We start from the raw sequence: 22,335 nt of genomic DNA on the forward strand, positions 1-22,335 counted from the left end.
GAAGAGAGAACAGACTCCCACCCTTCATATGTGAAAAGGATATCTGAAGAGCAATAGCTATGACAATGTGACAATGAATGTGTAAGTAAGTTCCCTGATGAAGTTTGTTATGGGTTTTTGATTTGGGTATAATGTAGCTGGCAATATAAGATCACCCTTTCTAATCCCACGTCAGATATTTTACTTCAGTAAGTTGTCATCTTCATCACATCTGTCCCAACAATATTAAAAAGATATTTAAGGGCCTGTTACTGATCTGTGAAAATGCACTGTATTGTGTTCTTATTTGACATAATCAGTCCCTTACATAGTGTGAACCTACTGCCAGAAAAATGTCCTGGATGAAACTTCAACCATGCACATTGGCAGTATTGCAAATGCCTCTATTCTATTATCATCACAGAATGCATACTGAATTAAAGTCTTAAAATGGCTTTGCCTTTAATGACTAGTAAACATCACCTTACAAATACTAAGATAAATGACTAAAAACAGGTGGTATACTTTTATTTCTAATTTACTGATTTTTTTTCTCGTGAATCACATAAATATCTCATTGATCTTTCAATCATTCTTTTCTCCTACAGGAAACTTCAACCACCTGAAACAAGTAGTGTTTTATTTGTTAAGAAAGATCTTAATCACTAAAATACTAAGGGACTAATGTATATCTCATTGACAGAACTCTGTGCTCTTCCTTTTTCTTGAACAATGTTATCAGAAAAATTACCAGCTACAGACATTTGTTTTTGTGCTACTTGAAACAGCCAGATTAGCAGGGGAAACTTTGTAAATTGAGGTGCATTCAGTTACACAACTTCAAGACATGGCAGTGGATCCACAGCCTAGGAAATTATCTACCTTATGTTAAATTGTACTGAATTTAAATGGGATTATACTAGAAATTGAAGCTGCTAACCATCAGGGACCATTTAAACAAAAATCTTTCTGCTTTGGAAACACATAAGCTAGTATTTGTGAGCTTTGGCTGCTTTGTATAGGTTTCCTTGCTATTACAGCCTGATAGACTTTTGGTGTTAAATTGGGTCCCAAGGGATCATTTTATCTCTAATTTTCCAGCTGCTAGCAAGTGTACCGTTTGTATGGTCTGCTGTTATGCCATCAGTCCTGTATTCATGTATATTTTGTCTCTTACCAAGTAGTCATAAGAGACTTTCTTGCTTTCTTGTAACAAGAATTTATAAGTCTCTTGAGAGTTTGTACCATTACAATTAATACAGGTTTCCTCAAATAGAATGACCTCCCACTCCCACCTTTTCATTCAAATTCTTTACTGTAATGTTTCTCAGGTGGTAGACCATGACCTCTAGGGAGGTCATAAAAGCCTGTTGGAGGTAAGGGCACTTCAAGCAGTGATTAATTTGTAATGAAAGAGGTGCTGGGGATCAAGCAATTTTTTTACTTTCATAAGAGGCAGAAAGTCCAGAGGTGCCAGGGCTGTGAACTGCCATGCCTAGAGGTGCCGGGGCTCTGCCCTGGCAATCCCTGGCACAAATTAAGCATCAGCTGCAAGGCATTAAATGTTATTACAATTCTAAATCAAAGAAAATAAAATTACCAGCATAACGTCAAGGTAGCTAAAACCTTCAATGTTTGTGAGGTCAAAAGTAGTGGTAGTTGTTTTATATAAGCTTATCATTGGTATGTTTTTACTCTTATTTTTATAGTAAATAGAAGAGGGGCACCAAAATTTTGGAGTTCAAATGAGGGACTGTCAACTTGGTAAGGTTCAGAAACACTGGCTCATTTATTCCATTAGGTGGTTAGCCCTAGCCAGTCATGAAAGAAATAAAAATAACAGTGTTCTAAATTAACACTTTTTCTGGCTCTCCTAGTGCAGGGGTGGCCAACCTGTGGCTCCAGAGCCACATGTGGCTCTTCAGAGGTTAATATGGGGCGCCTTGCCTAGGTGCTGACTCTGAGGCTGGAGCTGCAGATGCCAACTTTCCAATGTGCTGTGGGGTGCTCGCTGCTCAACCTCCTGCTCTGCCCCAGGTCCTGCCACCACTCCGCCCCTTCCCCCAAGGTCCCTGCCCCTTCCCCCGAGCCTGCCGTGCCCTTCCCGCTCCCCACCACAGCCTCCTGCGCACTAAAAAACAGCTGATTGGAGGGCAGGAGGTGTGGGGAGGGAGGGAGAGGGTGGGCGGTGGGCGGGAGGCAGGTAGCGGGTGGGGAGCTGCTGACGTATTACCGTGACTCTTTGGCAGTGTTCATTGGTAAATTCTGGCTCCTTCTCAGGCTCAGGTTGGCCACCCCTGTCCTAGTGTGTGCCAGCTTACCTATAAAAAGAAAAGGAGTACTTGTGGCACCTTAGAGACTAACCAATTTATTTGAGCATAAGCTTTCGTATAAGCTTTCGTGAGCTACAGCTCACTTAAGTGAGCTGTAGCTCACGAAAGCTTATGCTCAAATAAATTGGTTAGTCTCTAAGGTGCCACAAGTACTCCTTTTCGTTTTGCGAAACAGACTAACACGGCTGTTACTCTGAAATCAGCTTACCTGTGTCTGTCAAGTAGTTCATCATAAGCTCCTCTGGGCAGTGACAGTCATCTCTTAAATAATGACAATAATTCCTAACCACACAGCCTTCAAGGGGGAGTTGCCACATGCTTGAGCTGGGGTGACACATGGGGTACAATTATTTTTTGCTCAGCTAAAGAAGGGGAATGGAGAACACAGCTGAATGAGAATTAATGGTCTGTGAGACAACAACTCAACCCTTTACAAAGGAAAAAATGCCTAGTAAGGCAAGAATGCAGTTGCTACTTCAGTAGCAGTGAACAGGCTTCCATACTGTCACAGGTGGGAAGTTTAATTGCTCTATTGCATCTTAATGTTTGAATCAAAAATACAGTCAGGTCAGAAAATATTGTAAACTGAATGAATATAGTATGTTACGATAGACAAGCATGTTATTTACTGCAAGGGTCTATTGCAAACAAGCTGAATAATTCACTCCTTGTGATTCTCAGAGAAGTGGAATTACAATCACAGAACAGCTCTCATGCAAGTACAGAATGAGACAGACATGTTGAGCTAACCAAGAAAAATCAGTTTCCATAGTAACAACTGCTTGTTAACTCTCAGATTTGGCAATTTACAGGAGCCACATGAAACACCATCCTCACTATTATTCATTATTGTAATGCTGTAGGACTCAAACACCTCAGTCAGGATTGAAGCCTTTTTGTGCTGGGTGCTGTACAAATACATATGAAGACAGACATGGTCCCTGCCAAGTCAAAGAGCTTTCAATCCAACTAGATGCAATGTGTGTCATAAACAATAGGAGGGAAGGGGAGAGCAATGACAAAGGTAGCCATCATCGCACTTTGCATATTGGTATCATGGCTAACCATGTGCATCACCTGTAGGGTCTGAATCATCCTTTATTATCCTCCTGCTCACACCATTCCTCCTAACAATCAATCTCCCAACCCCACAAAACATTGGGGGAGATTTAGGTTGGATATTAGGAAAACTTTTTCACTAGGAGTGTGGTGAAACACTGGAATGCGTTACCTAGGGAGGTGGTGGAATCTCCTTCCTTAGATATTTTTAAGGTCAGGCTTGACAAAGCCCTGGCTGGGATGATTTAGTTGGGGAATGGTCCTGCTTTAAGCAAGGGGTTGGACTAGATGACCTCCTGAGGTCCCTTCCAACCCTGATATTCTATGATCTGTAACTAAACCTACAACCAACTTAAATCTCAGCCACGGTCCATAATAATTTCTGTCAGCTTCGGCCAAACTATGACCCAAATTAGTCTGAGTTTCAAGCAAATGTACGCTGATTTACGGTTTCAGGCCACAATCAAGAGAAAATCAATGAGTTTCACCGATATGCACTTATATAATATGTATTTTTAAGTAATTATAACTGATGGGATGGTTATATAACTTTTTGTAAATATTTTTAAATTGCCTGATTGTTTACTTGACTAATCTAATGGATCACTTGAATCTCATGAGTAAAGAATTGATATTTTACAACCTTCTACGCACTTAGCACAAACAATATCCCAAAGCTAAAATGCCCAAAACAAATGAGGATGTTAAACTCCTGATCAGAGGATGTTATGACTCTGACACAAACTCTGAAAGGCCAGGAAATTCCACATTAAAGCCTTGATCCTTAATTTCTCATTTATTTGTTCATTTCACAATGGTGTGTTAACAACAGCATGTCAGCATAACTTGGAAATACCTGGCACTAGTTGGCAGTGTTGCAGCCATAACATCAAGTAAACAACTTGTAGCAGTTAGCTGTTTTCATATGCATGCATATTTCTGCTTATCTAACTCTACTGACTGCCAAGAAAATATTAATTTAAAAAGTTCCCATCTTTCACCATGGGCTCAGATTGTTCAATCCTGTTTTGCAGGCAGCCTGTTAATTTATTCCCCCAGTTGTGTGGCTGTCTTTCCCCATCATTGTGAGCCAGTTCTCTTCTTCTAGACTCTGTCTTTGATTAAACATTGGCACATTTCACCTTTTGGTAGCGCTGGCATGGATGAAGGCCAGTATACAATGGTCGCCATTCAAATGTAATTTGCCCACAGTGACCAACACATTAAATATTACAGTGTGGTAACTGAGGTTAAACACTGATTGTTTTAAATGGTAACCAAGGTACATGGACCAGAATTTCAAATTTAGCTGTAGAAATTTTATGCCAGTCAGTTTCTATTTGTGGTTATAACTCTTTAGGAGCAATATTAGGAAATACCCTGACAGATTGTGGATTAATATGGGCAAACAGGAGTTCTGTGCACAGAAAGACATGCTGCCATTCCCTGCAGCGCTTTTATCAATTAACATGTTCCAGCCAAAAATCTCCTGTTAAGACTTCTACTCAACAATCAGTTCAATACAATTGTACCTTCTGCCTTATTTTTCATGACTCTTGTCTTCACACTCATGCAAAATTTGAGTGATTGAGTGGTTCTTTCCTATGCAGATTGTATTATTTTAATTCTCCATAAAACTGACATTCTCGATGTTGTGTCCTCTTCAGAATCTCATCACTCAACTTCTCACATGGTTAGTGCAGCATCTGTTACATAGCAGTGCTAGGCTGAATTACCTAGCCTACATAGAGCTTTCTTCATTAGTCCAGGGTGCGTGTCATGGATACACACATAAAAGTGTACTACCGTACATTCCTGTAGCTTGTTGTGTTATGATTTAGGAGCCCATAAAATGGAAAATCAAAGTAAACCCCCTGTTCTTCCCCTTCTGCCCCAAAAGCACTTTTGAGAACTGATTACTACACTGATTATCCTGGCAACCTTAATCTTCCAAGACATGTGAGTCTATTCAATTTACTACTATATAGCACTGTTATATTTATTACTGGGGAACATCTTTCTTTCATTTCACATAAGTAAGGTTTATGATAAAGCTGAGAACTACAGCAGATCAGATTTCATTTTCAAATACAAGAATCAAAACAAACATAACACAGGAATGTGACTTCTGATGAAATTTCATGGGGGTGGGGAGTCTAATGAAATGTTTCAATATTGAAACATTTTGTTTTGATAAAGTAAACTTTTTTGTTTAGACTTTATGGTTACAAGTAATTGTTTACTTATATATTAAACTATTTTCAATATTCTATAATATATAAATTATAACATTGACATTATCAAAGCAGAATGTTTTGATAGTTCCAATTTTAATTTTGGGGGGGATTTCCATCCTGCAGGAAATTCTGGCATTTCAAAATCTACTTTTGATCCAAGTTCTTGTTTCTGACCAGCTCTGCCGAAACACAGGTTGTCACTAAATGCAACGTGCATAATAAATTACAATATTATGGACCATATCCTCAGATGGTGTAAATCAGTGGAGCTTTTCCAATTCATTCCATCTGAGAATACAGCCCAATTTAGAAATACAGGAAATAAATTCCTTCATCTTATACTTAAAATGCCCCTGTAGATGCTCTCTATAATGCATCAGTTAAAAAAAACCCTCCCGATTTAAACACAAAAAAGCCAATAAAATTGAAGATAATATTGACTCACCCTTTGTCACCTCTGTCCTCTACTTTTGCCGATTTTTGCTTCCATGCATAATTTCGTTTTTGTTCCACTTCCCTACTTGTCCCCTTAATTTAGGTATCTACAATATGCAGTACTTTGATTGTCATCACTAGACCACAGGGCAAAATGACATTGTGTTGTGTAAATATTTTACCACTATTTACATTTTCTGTTTTTACTTATTTTTCTCAAATTCCTGGGTTTTACAAAAGCTATTATTTTTACTGCCTTTTACCTGAATTTTGGACCACACAAGTACATGCACGTACTGATTATGTTAAGAATATTTAATTCATTACATTAGCTAGATGCATTTATTTTAATATATTAGTCTAAGTGTGAGCGTTAGGCTGACTGTTAAAGTAAGACAATGTAGTGGAAGATATGCATACGTGTGCATATGTGTATGTACTGTTAATGTACAGTTCATGAAACAAACCACAACATTCAACTGTTATTACATTGAATAATCTTACTTTTCTCTTTGTTGCTTTTTTCTGTCCTTCCATCCTCACATTAATATTAACCCTGATAGTTACACAAAAAACAATGAAGTTCATGTTTTGCACATAATGCCTTTTTTTACCCATTTTTAATTTTAAATTGATAAATTCCTGGGAAATTTTAAACAAAATACAAACCGAAAATGAAGGGCCTTTCCAATATTTTACTAGAGTGGTGGGAAAGAAAAAATTCTCATTTTGATAGTGACGTATTAAGATTATGCAGGTAATTAACATCCAAATTTTCTTTCTTTCAGGTATTCATATGACTCAATATTTAGTGGAATCGGCCTTTACACTATTCTAGTAAGGGATCAGGGAGAAGCCTATCTTAAGCTGCAAAGCTATTACAATTAAGACTCTTTTCTATATGGAATTTCCTTCATAAGATTTAAAGATGTATTAGCATTTTAATAGTTACTGGGATCATGGTATAATGTGTGCAAATTAAAATACTCAATTGATTGAAATGATGATTTAGTAAAATAAAATATGTAGAGAGAGAGAGAGAAATTCCATCCCAAAAAGTAACAGTGCATCTTATTAGTCACAAAGAGGAAGTACTATTTACTCTAAAGCCAGTTAAGGCACAATTAAGTGGTACAGGAAATAAAGTAAGAAATTAACCCGGGGGGAGAGGTATGCGGAGGGAGGGAGGAAGGAAGGAAAGGATCAGGAAAGATTTTAATTCTGATTTTCAAGTATTAAAGCAGAAAATATGGACACTATTCATATGGATCTTGAGGTTTTAATCTGCTGTTGGTTTTTTGGCAAATTTTAAGCATGCAGAGAGGGATGGTGGCATGCTAGATTTGTATTATACAGATGGTAACTACTTTGCATATGAATCTTGGGTTGAACACAGTGAAAAGTTAAGAATTAAGTTTAACTTATAACCAAGGAGTCATGATATGTCTTCTCATTAGTACAGACTTCTCTGCAGCAATACATTTGTAGTCTGCACAGCGCAGCGAAATTGTGTGAAGATCAGTGCATCAGTACATGGTCAGAGTTTGATTTTGTTTTTTAATGAATAAATGGACTTCCAATTTGCTATCTATTTAGGAACTTTTAAATCACCCATCATCATAGCAATTCCTTGGTAAACTAAATCTGCAAAGTGATGTTGGCTAGGATATATTTAAATTATACATGTATATCTTTTCTTTCCCTCTTCTCTGGTTTATAGGGGCAACACGGTCATTCGTGGTGAAAACAAACGGCCACTGGGCCAGGGAACGAGTGAAAGTGACAGTATAGCCTGGTGGTTAGGGCACACACCTAAGATAAGGGATACTCAAGTCCCTGCTCCAGTTACTATGAAGTATACCAAGGGGAACAGATTCAACAGGAGAGGCTGAGGCCCATAGCAGAAGATTCCATCGCTCAATGAGCTCTCTTGCAATGTTCAGGACTGAAGTTCAAGTACTTCTCCGGATCGGGGGGAGAGAGAGGAGAACTGAACCTGGGTCACCCACATCACAGCTGTGTGACCTAACCCACTGGGTTTAAAGTTATAAGGAGGGCAGTGGCACCAGTACAGCCAGGGCTGGGTGAGTAATTGGGGTGGGGTTGGTTTTTTTGTTTGTTTAGTGGCTGAACTGGAAAAAAAGTGGTTTGCTTTGACCCAAGATGATTTTTTTCTTAGAGAAATGACAAGCCAAAAACATTTCATTTGGGCCAAACTGAATTGCCATTTGAAATAGCTCACTTAGATTTTTTTCAAAATGAACCATTTCAACATTTCCAAAATGTTTTTTCTTTTGCTGAAACTATTGGCCAATTTCTGCCAAAATTGTTTTTGGTTGAATGAAGTATTTTGTTTGACTCAAAATGTTTTTCAGTTTGCCAATAAACTAAAAAAATCCATTATTCACCCAGTTCTAAACATAGCAGCATGTTGACCCATGGATGGGATTGAAGATTGGGCAATGGAAACAAACTGGAAGCCATCGAAGGGTCCTATATAGGCTCTTACTTGAACTGCTAAAATTGAGTTAAATATGTTTAAACTATGTCTACATGGGTGTTTAAAGTGGGATTTTAAATTAAGCAAACTTAATTTAAAAAAGCACCTTGACAAGTCCTGAACTGCAGTGATCCTGTATGGAGACAATAGATGGGTGGTTCAGCGTGGCCACGTTCTCATTTGAAACAAGGACAGTTTCCTAGTAAGCTTGAGGTAGATGATGGTGGTTTGCACCACGGATGTTACCTGATGTTCTAGGCTTAGTGATCCTTAAGTTTACCACCCTTTTTGATAAATGAAGATGTGGTGGGAGATGGGGAGTATATCTTCAGTGGAGTGGGAGAATAATACTTCAAAAACTGGAACAATCTTCCTCTTGATCAGCATCATTTTGGTCTTGCCAAGGTTATCTGAAGCCTGGTTTAAAAGATATTTCCTGTTGTTGGAGCTTAGTTGTCACTACTTTCTTAATGATTTAATCTGGAAATAGTGGTGAAAATGAGATATAGCTGGCTAACTTTGTGTCTAATATTGGTTTCTTGAGGATCAGGCAAGTTGGCACACGTGCTTCTCTGAAGGAGGCATTGACAATTTTCAATAGCAGTGGGCACAGTTCTTCTCTGGCTTTTGTCAACCAAGAGAGTCATGGATCTTTCCTGCAAAGTAGGATAGGCACTCTTCACAGCAGTTGATGCTCAGGACTAATACTTGGATTACACAGTTCATGTCAATTAGCTGATTTGCTATGCAGGATAGCTGTGCTGGGCATAACTTTGTGGTGATTTAATGGGTGGCATGGACTAGACACTGGGGATGCTGAAGTGGTTCTTTTCAGTCTCCCCACCAAGAGATGGCTCAGCTAAGGTTTCCTCCTGGACCACAGTGGGATAGGCCCAATTTTAAAATATCTGTCTCACAGCTGCTGAGCTGGTTGAGTCCCTCTTCAGCAGTACAGAGAGCAGAAGGATAAACACAGGATTTTGGTCTCTACAGATATTATCCAATCTAGCCCTTTATTATTCTAAATTAGATACACGAGAAAAAAATCTCTCTTTAATCCCTTAGATGCATTTGGCTGAAGGGGTTATTTCCATCACCATGCAGTGCATGGGAACTGGCTGCTTTCATAGCATGCTCATTGGTGAGGCTATATCAGTAACCCCTGCATCTTGTACCATAATACAATGGTACATTCTCTGAGTGATGGAAGGAAAATTCTGCTTTTCACATGCCTAGATGAGGAAGGTTTATTTGTGTCACCACAAGGCAGAACTACTGAAGAAAAGATCACAATAGTGCGTTTCTAATTACTAGCTGTTCTAAACGCCAACAAATCTGTGCTTGGAACAAGATCCTGTACTCCAGATGTAAGTCTCTCAGATAATGGAAGAGAAGCACAAAGTAGTTCAGGAGATATGGGCCTTGAACTTGCATCTGTAGAGTTGAAGTCTGTGAGAAAGCAACCCTATGAGCCACTACTGGATATTGATGATCTATTAGATGAAGCATGCAGAGGGGCACTGGAGCTCCAGGCTGGTGAGCCAGTACAGACCGTATGCCCAGAATATGTTAGGAGACATCATACAGCTGGCTGAGAGACTGGGAAGCCCTCATTTGAATTCACTGGATTGCATTTAAGCCCCTAAGCCCTATTTCTCTCATTCATCATGCATGCTATTTTTTTTCCTCCTGAACCATGCACAGTTCAGCAGAGGTGGGTGGAGGATTGCTCACGATGCTGAGACCTGTGCACAGCAACTACTGGGTGATCAGTGCTAGCTCTTTGGCTCTCTGCACTTCATAAGCCAGCCTGCAGGGTCAAGCCCACAAAGAGCTCGATTTTCTCCCATGATATGCAATAAATATTTGCTCAAGGAAAAAAGAGAACAAAAATTTACTAGCTTAATACAAACAAAAGATCTGTGGGTGTGCTAGTTATTCAGAGACTGTTCATCCTTAAAAATCAAAATGATTGTATAATGAATTGAGGTAGGAGTCATCTAGGGTCATGCTTTCTGTGTGCCTGTCTTTTTGGAAAGTGTGTATTTTGTATTCCCAAATTGGGGGAACTTCCTTGTTTGCCCCACATCCCATATTTTATATGTATTCTAGGCGGAGCTGGCAGCAATGTCTATGGTTAACGTTGCCTAACACTTTCCTTATTTATATATTTATTAATAAAAACGATTATAAATAAAAATGATATAACTCAATATTATTTCAACGTTTCTGTAAACCGTAACCCCTTGGGCAAAAAGACTTGATCTCCACAGAATCTGCCTACACCGCCTATGGCAGCAAGCCTCCCAGCCTGGGTCGACAGCCTTGGGCTGGTGGGGCTCCTGCTTGAACTCTCAGAATAGCCGTGTAGCCACTACTTTGAAGTTGTGGCTCAGGCCTAAGGGAGGCGAGATGCGTTTCTGAGTCTGAGCTCAAGCCCAAACTGCAGCTTCAAAGCTCAGTCTCCACAGCTAGCCTAAATCTGTCCATCTGGGCTGGGAAGTTTACTGCCCTGGGCTGTGTAGACATTACTCATGTGGTGCAAAAACTGCTGTTCTGGAGATAGCATTCTGAAGGTCTGCTATTTACTTCATAGCCACACGTACACCAATCTAGTTTTCTTTCACCATTCAACTAGGAGTATAACCTGCTCCTTCCTCTGTGGGAATAAGTGACCATTCACACCTTTTGTGATACTCATCTGAGTTGTAGATTTTTATTTTTTCTTGCTTTAAGCAACATAGAATACAACATCAACCACTGTTAGGAATAACCTTTTACTCCAGGATAGTTTAAATATGTGGGCTTCCTTTTGTCTCCACTGTGTTTTACTTTTGAATTGATCCATCAGGAATAATTGGTGCATTTGTCCACAGTTCTTCATAATCTTGATCTTTTCAAGAGAAAAGAGCTTTTGATCCTGACTAAAATAGATTGATGGGAAAAACAATGTGAGCACTTGTCCTTCTAACTATAGAACTGAGTGCTTGTATGAAAGTTCCTATGGCTATGAGGGTGAACTTTCACACAAATACACCTGTTTTTAACTTATACCAGAAAAGCTATAGTTTAAAATGAAAACAATAATGTTTATACATATTTGTGAAGTGATGTGTGCTTATTATGGAACTCATCAGATCTCAAAGCATTAGTAATATTTTAAAGCCCCAAACATTTTGCATGCAGAGAGATTTATATAAATCATTCAGCACAGACATCCTAGCAAATATAACCACACCTGCCACTGGATGGACATAGCTTGGAGAGAAATCTCTGTAGCCTGTGTTTGCAGTCTGCAGAACCTAAATTTGGGGAGCTAGAAATGTAGCTGAATCTCAGCCGTCATTTTTAAAAGAAAGTAGTAATTTTCTAGTCCTTTTCATGTAATAGAATGCAAGGCTCAAAGCTTGTCATGATCTTTTCTTAAAGCTCTCAAGTTATTCACAGTCCTCTCACAGCCACCCGAATGATTTTTGGGCAGATGGCAGATCAGATCACATTTGTTGGGGACGTTCCATCCTCACTACCACTAATGGCACCAGGGAGGGTACAGACTCATTAATAGTCATTCATCTGCATCTGAGTCAATTCCTCTGCTGAGCTGCAAGCATGAACTCTGGTCATTATGAGGGGCAGCTCAATAGCAAGAGGCAGCAAGATCTAGTGGACTAATTAAGGGATTTAGGGCCAGATTAACAAGGGAGATTTAGGCTTCCACTGCAGAACCAAACTTTTAGATATCCTGCCACCAAGTTTAATTCACAAGGGTCCCTATACAATGGTTGGGGAGAGTTAGGTGCATAAAACGGAATTCACAGAAGCCAGTAAGCTGAGTGGGGAGCTGCCTAAACTAGTCCACCGAAAATGCCAAGAAGAGAGCTGTGGCCTAAATCCTCCTCCACAAAAGGTGTTAAGTGCCTAAGTCCAACCTGGAGGGAGAAGCTTCCCTCCACTCAGGATTCACAGTTGTGAACCCTCTCCTGAAAGAGACCCCAGAATACCCTGTAGCCCAGTAGTTGGAGCATTCACCTGGGAGATGGGAGACCTGGGTCAAGTCCTTGCCCCACCTCAGGCAGAGTGGGGAGTCAGATTCCAAGGACAGATGGGACCGTTGTGATGAGGGATTTGGACATAGGTCTCCCACATCTGAGGTGAGTGCTCTAGCTCTAGGCTATTGGACACAAGGGAGAAACCACCTCCTTCTCTGGCTGGTAGACATGCTCAGCAGCTGCCTCAGAGCACCTCCACTGCCTCAGGCCCTGCAGACAAGATAGGGACAGTCCCTCTGAGGCTTAGATATGAGTTTGGCATCAGGCTGCTTGGTAGTGTCAGAATTGAGGTGACTGTACACATGCCCATCAGCAGAAATGTAAGCATCTTGGGGAATTCCCCAGTGGAAACCTGTGCCTACAGGCATAGGTGCCAGCTAAACAGAGATTTTGAGAATCTAAAGCTTGGACTTAAGTGACTAAATCCCACTTGTGACTCGAGGACTAGTTCATTACACTAAGGGCTAAACTCTGGCACTATTTCCATCTCTGTCTTTGTCAAATTACGCATAACAAAATTTTCAGCCACTAGTGCCTAAATGTAAGTAGCTGAATTCAGAGTTTGAGCACCTGAGCCTGTTGATGTCTTCTGGGATGGTGTACCTCTGAAATGCTCCGTGCTGTGGACTTTGGCTTAGAGGTACAATTGAGACTGAACATAGCAATGGAAAATATAGCAATGTGGCTTCCACTATGTCCCTTGGAAGACTATTCCAGAGATTAATAATCTCAATTTAGTGAGGCACAAGGGCCCAAAGCTGTGCACTGGCTTGTGTATTTAAAGCAAAGTGCCAGATTCTGCTCTGTTACATTGTTGTCTTTCCAGAGGAAATTCATTGGAATCCCTCTGGGATTCCTCTGGTGTAACAGAGAACAGAATCTGTCCCAAATTCTTAAATCAGTTTCTAAAAAAGTTCAGTTTTTCCAAGATTGGTATTTCCTGCCATTATGCTACTCTAGCCTTCCACTGTATTTTGGGGTAAGGAATTTTCAGAGGCAAAACTCTTTCTGGACTTTAGTTTATTGTGTGGTGAGTGTGTCCATAAAGTAAATATCTTGGATCATGCATCTGTTTTTGTCTCTCCTTTTTTACTGCAGGCATCTCACCTCACTGATGGTGTTGCAATCCCTGTGAGGCAGTATAGTGACAGTGTTGAAATGGTTTCAAAGTCCCTGTGATGAATTCAGTATCAATAGGATTTATTTCAGGATCAATTTTGTTTCTGGCTTGAGCAAGACCATACTAGGGCACAGTACTCTGCAGTTCAGTAACACAAGATGACACTGGTTGCTGAGTGTTTGGGGGGTCAGCTCCCCATTTTGTGTCTGTCAGTTTCTGGAGCACACAATTCCTGGAATTCACTGGCTTTTTTCAGCTTCTTTAGGTGCTCTTTAAATGTCTTATGTAACTCCAGAGTACACTGGATGTTCATAGTGCTCAAAGATCCCCTGATATCAGGAGTTTTTGCTTGGTCTGATGGTGGTGTTTCAGGTGAAAGGTGAACACTTGTGTCTTGCCAGGGTTGAAACTCAGGGACCAAGTAAAATAGTATTTTCCAAATACAGTCAGCCAGTTAAAATTAGCTTGATGTCCTCAAATCTTTCTGAGTGGATAGTGATGGAAAGATAATCTAAATAAATGAATCTTCACATGTTGGGGAATTCTTGTTTGTAATCTGTGTAGGTGTTAAACAGTCAGGGTGACTGCACTGAACCTGGGGGCAATCTATTCTGTTGTGTATGCCATTGACTTTTCTGACCACTCATCTTGACAAAGGTCATTTTCAAGCAGGCAGGAGATTACCTGGACCATATTGGCAAGAATTTTGAGAAATAGCAATATCAATAGAAGAGCATGATGGCTTCACAGCATCATAAGTAACTGACGGATCAACAAACACGTTCCCCGTAATTTTGCAGATTTTGAAGCTACCTTCGATGTACAGTACTGAGTTAGGTTTGCAACTCGGACACAACATGAACATGCTGAGGAGAAACCAGGTTGGTGATCAGTCAGCTGCCTTCCAGTATTTGCGATATTCTACACATTAGCATCTGTTTATATAATGTTGAGCTGCTCATTGTGGACTTTGCTCACTCCTCAGAGACCGCAAAGTTTCCACGTCACTTGTTTCATTTTGCACTTTTTGTTTTGTGGGCTGGTTTCCCATTTAGGATGAGCTGGTATGCAACCTGGGTTGGAAAGACTGTGGTGAAATGCTTTGGTTGTTATCCATCAGTTTCAGCTTGCAAATGAGGGCACATGCTTTCTTGCTTTAGTGGCACGTTTGTTTCAAGAAGCTTCCTCCCACGGTCACGCTGTTCCTTTCCTACCTCTCATAAGCATTTCCTCAAGACCGGTGGTTTCTTCACCAAAGGGACCGAGGTAAAACATTCATGAATATCTTTTATATGGTTAGCTTGTCTGTTCTGAAAGTTCAAGTATATATAGTGTCTGACATCCTCTGGGGATGTCCTTTTGAACCGTCTTAACACCAGAGACAAATTTTCCATAGTGTTTATCAGAGTAATATTACAGAAGGGATTCATCCAGTTCAAAGATAAAGCCTTCCAAGTCAGCCCTTCTGAAGGTAAATGGTGGCAGACGTTTGTTTTCCTGAGTTGTATGGCAGCCTCAATTGTCCCTTGCAGTGGTCTATGCTGCAGTCTTGGGATCTCTGCCATAACCTCCCTCTGAAGTTGACTGTGTTTTCAGAGGTGACAGAGGCTAGCTCATGATTATACTCATTCTTCAACGCTGAGGTTATATATGGGAATGAGTTTACACAATAGGAGGCAAATCTTTCTCCCAATAGCAGGCAAATCTTTTTACCAGCACCCACCCTAACCAGCTAGGCTAAATGCTGGAGAGATACAAGTGGTTGGAGAGGGGGTGAAATCAAAACAATCTTCCCCTCACTCTGTAGAGTGAACTCCTGAGGCTGCAGTAGCTCCCCTATGAATCTAACATGTCCATTTCCTGGGGTGGAGAAGGGAGGCATGGCACGATCTGTATAGCAGAGGGTTGCCCCATCTCCAGCATGCAGGGACTTTATGCCACATACTGTGTGCCCTCCACCTGCACAGTTCCCCCGAAAACGTTCCCTCCAAGTAGCAGAACCAGAGAAATGCTGCTGCATAGGAAGACTCTCCACAGGAGCCTGGGGCAGAAATTGGCCCCAGGTACAGAAAGATAACTGACCTGTCCAAATGATGCATGTAATAGCACAGAAAAGAGAAAATACCAAATTATGATGAATTTAAAACACCACATAAGAGGTCAAATATTTAGCTTTACAAAGCTCCTGGGAGCTCAAGAACGCAGAGTCAAGAAGAGTCTTTGTATGTGAATAGTAAATGAATCTACAGTATAAGGATTCTTCCTCATGCAGGAACTCCATATCACAGGCTTTAGTTACTCAGGCTTTGTGCTGGGACCACTATTTGCCTCTCAGAGAATCTAGAACCAAGGGAAGCTTGCATAATTATTACTAAGTCATAAAGCACAAGAGAAGCAAAACTGACATTGTTCTGCATACATCTTTGGGTTCTTTCCTTGCACTGTAAGATGGTTTTATGGGAACATTAAGGATTCAGTCTCTGCTACACACCAGCATCTGGGTTATGTGGTCAAAATTCAACTCCCCATTCAAACATATATAAGTAGTTTGTATGGCTTAAATTTCTCCCAGAAGATGAATTAGAGCATAGATTTTAGAAAGAGATCTAATCTCGTTTTAAAGACTCCAAGTACTTGTGAGTCCACCACGTCTGTTGGTGAGCTATTCCAATGCTTAATGACCCTCGGAAACTGCATCTTATTTCCAGGGTGAATTTATCCAGCCTCAGCTTCCAGACACTGGATCCTATTATGCCTTTGTCACAAGAGTGAAACCCTCCATCCCTGCACTATTAGAAATTTTTTCCATATGTAAATACCTCTACACGTGACCAAGTCACCTCAGCCTACTCTTGGATAAACTGAATAGACTGAACTCCTTATGTCTTACATTGTAAGGTTTGTTTTCCAGTCCCTGGATCATTCTTGTGGCCCTTCTTTGAACTCTCTCAGGTATTTCCACATCCTTCTTGAAGTGTGGACACCGTCACCCTTTTCTCTCTTACCGTGGACTCAAAACAAATCCCTTTTACAAGGGTCGGTCTTGATGGACAAGAACTTCATCCCAAGAGCAAAATTCTCCTCTCACATAACTGATATAAAGGTGAGTTTGAAGAAAGTAGATAGAAGAGAACTTTGGAGTTGAGATCCATCAGAGCTGAGAAAAGAATTTTTCCCTGAAGTACGAGTCTCTAATTTGACAATTGCATATACATGTAACAAGCGGATATGAAATATTTATATTCTGACTGTCAAATGTCCTTTCCTTTCATTTATAGGCAACATACAGAGGCCAGTTAAATTAATGACAGTTACAGAATCCCTATCCCTAGAAGATAAATCCATTGAAAATTACTTCCCTTTTTTAATCAGCAACTTTTAAATCTGATGTAGAAAATCATATACATGGTCACATTGTGAAGACCCATATGGAGTGCCTGAGTAGGTCTTCAGTGAAGGCTTCAGGATGTGGCTCATGGCATATAGTTTAGCATTGTAAAACTTAATTCACTTGTTTATAAGACCATGTGTTGGATAATTAAGTTAAACTTAAATTGATACCGGATTGTCTATTCTGATAGGGCAGATATTCAGAGCAAAAGCTCTGCTCCACTACTTGAAACCTGATGGCTTCATTTTAGGATCCTTGTTATATACTTCTTCTTTTTGAATAAGGTCCACAAGGATAACGATATTCATCTGTACAAGAAAATGTTACTGTATTATACAGATCTGTTTAGTCACTGCAGAATCACATTGTGTCTTTGGTATGAAACTCTGACTATAAAAGTATTTTTAGAAATAATCATTTAGAATGTTAAATATTTTTCGTTAATTAACTGATTAATTTGGAATTGAAACCTGAAAGTCCAATCAATCATCAATTTGAATTTGGAGTGTAGGTTGAACAATTCTGAAAATCTCACCCATAACTTTTATTGGCTTGAATTGAGGATTCTACACAATATTCTATCCTAAGCTCTTATTTTTAAAAAAATCATCAGCTCTTAAGAGTTTTTGGGCAGCTCACTTAACACATTACCTACTTAGAAACCAAATGATACTTTGTTTGATGTTGAGGTATTTCCACTAAAGATAGGAAAGTACTAATTCCACCATACAAGGCACTGATAAGACTTCATCTATAAAACTGTGTACAGTGCTGGTCACCCATGTTCAAGAAAGATTAATTCAAATTGGAAAAAATACAGAGAAGGGCTACTGGGATGATCGGGGTATGGAGGGCCTATCTGACAAGAGGAGACTAAAACAGTTTGGCTTGTTTAGCCTAGCCTAGCAAAGTGCAGCCTGAGAGGAGATGTGTGACATTCCCAGAGTACAATCTGGACTGCTGAACATTTGTGTCCCCTCAACTCTCCAACTGGGGTGCCTTTTACATTGCTTTGCTGTGAGAACAACCACTCATAATCTGTCTACATGCAGCCTCTAGCATGCACAATCACTCCCACTTGAGTTATATGAGCACTTCTAGCCAGTCACTCTTGAATTATATTGCAGAGTGACACCAGCAAATTCAGTCACAGACTTCTCCCCAAGAATGTATGTCTTGTATTGCCCAGCTTCTGTGCAGTACCAGCTCACAGAAAATCTGTCATTTCATTAATAGAAAATGATATGCCCAAACCCTGTTATCCCAAATGGAGGCTCCCAAACACTTCAATCCAAACACACAGGCTTAGATAAAACAAGTTTATTAACTACAGAAAGAGATTTTAAGTGATTACAAGTAATAAGGCATAAAAGTCAGAATTAGTTACAAAGAAATAAAATGTAAAATGCATACCTCACTTAACAAGCTAAGTGAATTTAAAGTAAAAGGTTTCTATCACCATATGTTTACAACAGTCTGGCTGGATTCCTTCAGCCAGGACCACTCTCCCAGTTCAATGATGCTTCTTTTGTCTTTCAAATGTTGTTGATGCCATGAGTAGAGATGAGGGGAGAGAGGCAATTTGTGTCCTCTGTTCCTCATTTTTATCTTTTCCTCCTCTTTGAGAATCATCTCCTCCTGGGATTCAGGAGACAGCCAGTCTGTTTGCCAACATGTATATTTCTTGCTCACACCCTTCTTCCTGCCAAAGTATGGCTGCTTAACCAGGTGATAGTCTATTTGATTTTGTTGACACCTGGCTGAGGTGTCAGTTTGCCTTTAGTCTGAGGACCTGATCTGTACCTGCTTTTCTAAACTTGGAGCATGTCTCAGCAATGTCAGAGTAGAATCTTATAACTTTACATACAATGTTGCCATTCACATTTTACCAGGACAATCATGATCAGCAAATGATGAGTTTTTCAAATGTCTCACAAGGCATACTCTGTACAAAATTTACCATAGTTTTGTAAAAAGGATGAACATAAGGATAGTCTGTCACAATAGGATTACTTTCTATAAATACATTAGTGGGGTAGAAGAGGTATTTAATCTCAAGCACAATTTTGGCACAAGAAAAAAAAAACTGGTCACAAATGTATTTAGGCTGGAAATTAAAAGGTTCCTAAACATCAGAGAAGTGAGTTTCTGGAACAGTGGAATAATGGGAGCAAACAGCCTAGCTAGAACTAAAATGGAGCTTGATAAATGTATGAACAATACTACATGATTGGATTGACTTGGATAGCCGGGGACTGGACTCAATGACCAGGATGTACCTTCCAATCCTATGTTCCTATGTAACACCATTTTAATTCAATGATATCAGAGCACATAGTTAAACCTTAATTAACTGGTTTTAAATAAATCTTAGGCAGGTATTTTGTATTCAATACCAATCAATTGAAAGGGATATGTTAAAGGGACACCATCAGTGGGAAATAGATTCAGTTCTGAAAACAGTTAAAGCAGTTTCAGCTTTAGTCATATTTTCCTTTTTTAAAAAAATCCTCTTGCTTCTTGATATAGAAAAGAACCACAGGAAGAGGAGAAACCGAGTTGTGCTCCAGTTTTGTAGGTGCTTATGCATGTGTAAAAAACCAAAAAAACAAACTTTATTCAAATAAGTAGTTTCAGTGACTTCACATCAACATAGGTGGGGGTGTGTGTGTGTGCGTACGTGCCTGCAGTACTGGGGCCTCAGTGGGTATGTCTACACCGGGGTTCCCAAACTTGGTTCGCGGCTTGTTCAGGGTAAGCCCCTGGAGAGCCATGAGAGGCTTTGTTTACCTGAGCGTCCGCAGGTACGGCCGCTCGCAGCTCCCAGTAGCCAAGCCGCTTCCCGTAGATCCCATTGGCCAGGAATGGTGAACCGTGGCCACTGGGAGCTGCGAGCAGCCATACCTGTGGATGCTTGGGTAAACAGAACATCTCATGGCCTGCCAGGAGCTTACCCTGAACAAGCTGCAAACCAAGTCTATGCTGGTCTACACTGCAGCTGGGAGTGAGCCTCCCAGCCTGGAAAGACAGACTCATGCTAGTGGGGCTTGAGCTACCATGTTAAAACTACCAGTGTGGACATTATGGCTCTGGTTAAGACTGGGGCTAGCGACCTGAGGTCAAACCCAGGGTGTTGGCAACTCGGGCTCTCACACCCACCCACCTGAGCCTCAACATATACACTGCTATTTTTAGCACATTAACTTGAGCCCTGTTATCATGAGTCTGCCTGCCCATGTTGGGATGCTCACTCCCAGCTGAAGTGACTGCTCAGGATAACAGTGAAAATGATTATATATAAAGTAAAAAAACTGAAAATACTAACTTTTTTCACTAATCTCATTTGGTTATAATCTGATCTGTTTTTTATAATCTCAATATGTAAAAATATTGAGACCAGTGTGATTCTTTTTTTAAAAACTGATGATAATCCTTTAAGTTGCAATAATTACTATATAGAAAATTACATAGTAAATTGGTTATTAAACATCAAAACACATTAATAATGACTGGTAATACATTTATCCACTACAGAGTTAATGAGCTGAAAAACCGTTCCAATAATTGGTATTTTTTCAATATTCAATAACTTTTAAAATAAATTTGAACTAAATACTTGACACCTTGAAGACATCTGAAAACATGACTGTACTCTAATTTTGACAGAGTGCAAGTTTTTTTTCCCATGGCTTAGTTTATACTGGTAGTGTAAAAGATGTTTAAACAGGTGAACATATATAACTAGAGGACTAAAACAAAGGAAATGATCTTGCATTTATACAAATCATTTCATCTCAAAGAATACCAAAGCATCTTACAAACTAGTCTAAAAACAATACAGGAGTCACTTCACCTTGCCTTGAAATGCAACCACTTGTAAGCGTACCGCAGCATTGCATAGTTTAGGAATAACATTTTCAAGTGTGCCTAAGCACAACTGATTTTCACTGAAGGTTAATCACCTAAGCATCTGAGTCACTTTTTAAAATGAGACTTAGCTGTCTAAATCACTTGGGCCCAGATTTTTAAAGACACTAATGCACTCAGTGTTGCAGTGCCTAACTGATTCAGGAGCCTAAATCTCATTTTCAAAAGGGATTTAGGCACTTAGGAGCCAAAATCCCATCAACTGTCTGGTTGTACAATACTAACAATATGCTAATAATTCAGACCATATATTTGCCAGCCCGTTATTAGCATATATTTGTAATGAAAGTGACTTTAAAATATTATTGATATAGTATTTCACTGCAATAAAACTACAGACTGTTCATTTTATTTTAATGAGTCTGTGAAACTGTAACATAGCACAGCTTAGTGGGTTACAGTTTCCTGTTAATGATTCTAACTACTAATGGTCTCATACAATGATGCACTGGCACATAGGAGATACAATTTAAAAAGTGGCATTAAGCTTGCTAAATGATTATATGGATAGCTACCCTCAGTCTAACTGGCAAGCAACAAATTCAGTTTTTTTAGAGCATGTCCACACACTAAATTAATTCTTTCAGTACTGTGATTCCTACTAATTTAAAAGAAAGGGCAACATCACTGTAATCACTTGTCTTGATTGTTGAATTAGGTGTAATTACTAAAATCAAAGAAATAAGTTTTTTCTCTCAACTCTGACAACGATGTTAACTACTAAATGTATAACTATTATCTTAACCATAGTACAACTTATTTAGGAAGTGCTGCATCCCCTAAATGCAGTTATAAGGATGAACACACAATCTAATCCATATAATTTACCGTTTAACTGTGTAACTGTGGTTATCATTTGTCTTATAATTGAAGACAAATCCTGGTTTCTGTTTTCCTTCTCACTTGAATCAATGAAAATTTTTTTTTACTGGTCCCTAGAGCTTTTGCTGACGAATTATAAATAAAATATTAGCAGTTCAGTTGAGTACTCTTGTCTGTTCTTGCCTATTAGAAGGCAGTCAGAGGGGAGATGTAAGCAGATTCTACGTTAGTTATTCACAGCTATTGGAGGAATATGGCCATATCAAAAAAACTGAAATTCAGGGTAGCACAGGGGACTGTGATTGTACCTGGCTGATGGGCAAGAGCATGACATGAGGTGGGAAGACTTCTTGTATCTGCTACTCCTTTTGCATATCCTTAGAGCAGATGGCAAAATGTGGACCTTAATTAGGTGTAAATGTACTCTTAAGGCAAATCACTTTCCACAAAAGATACTCTGTGTGTGTGTGTGTAAAAACAGTT

General features: G+C 39.6%; 1 long non-coding RNA gene across 1 annotated transcript in view; it reads right to left on the reverse strand.

Annotated features, from left to right (window-relative positions):
• LOC125637009 (uncharacterized) overlaps positions 1-22,335 on the reverse strand; it is a 101,100-nt gene that overhangs the window by 55,195 nt on the left and 23,570 nt on the right. The gene's annotated exons all lie outside the window — the stretch shown is intronic.

This window comes from Caretta caretta, chromosome 5 (genome assembly GCF_965140235.1).
Source record: "Caretta caretta isolate rCarCar2 chromosome 5, rCarCar1.hap1, whole genome shotgun sequence".
NCBI classification, from domain to species: domain Eukaryota; kingdom Metazoa; phylum Chordata; order Testudines; family Cheloniidae; genus Caretta; species Caretta caretta.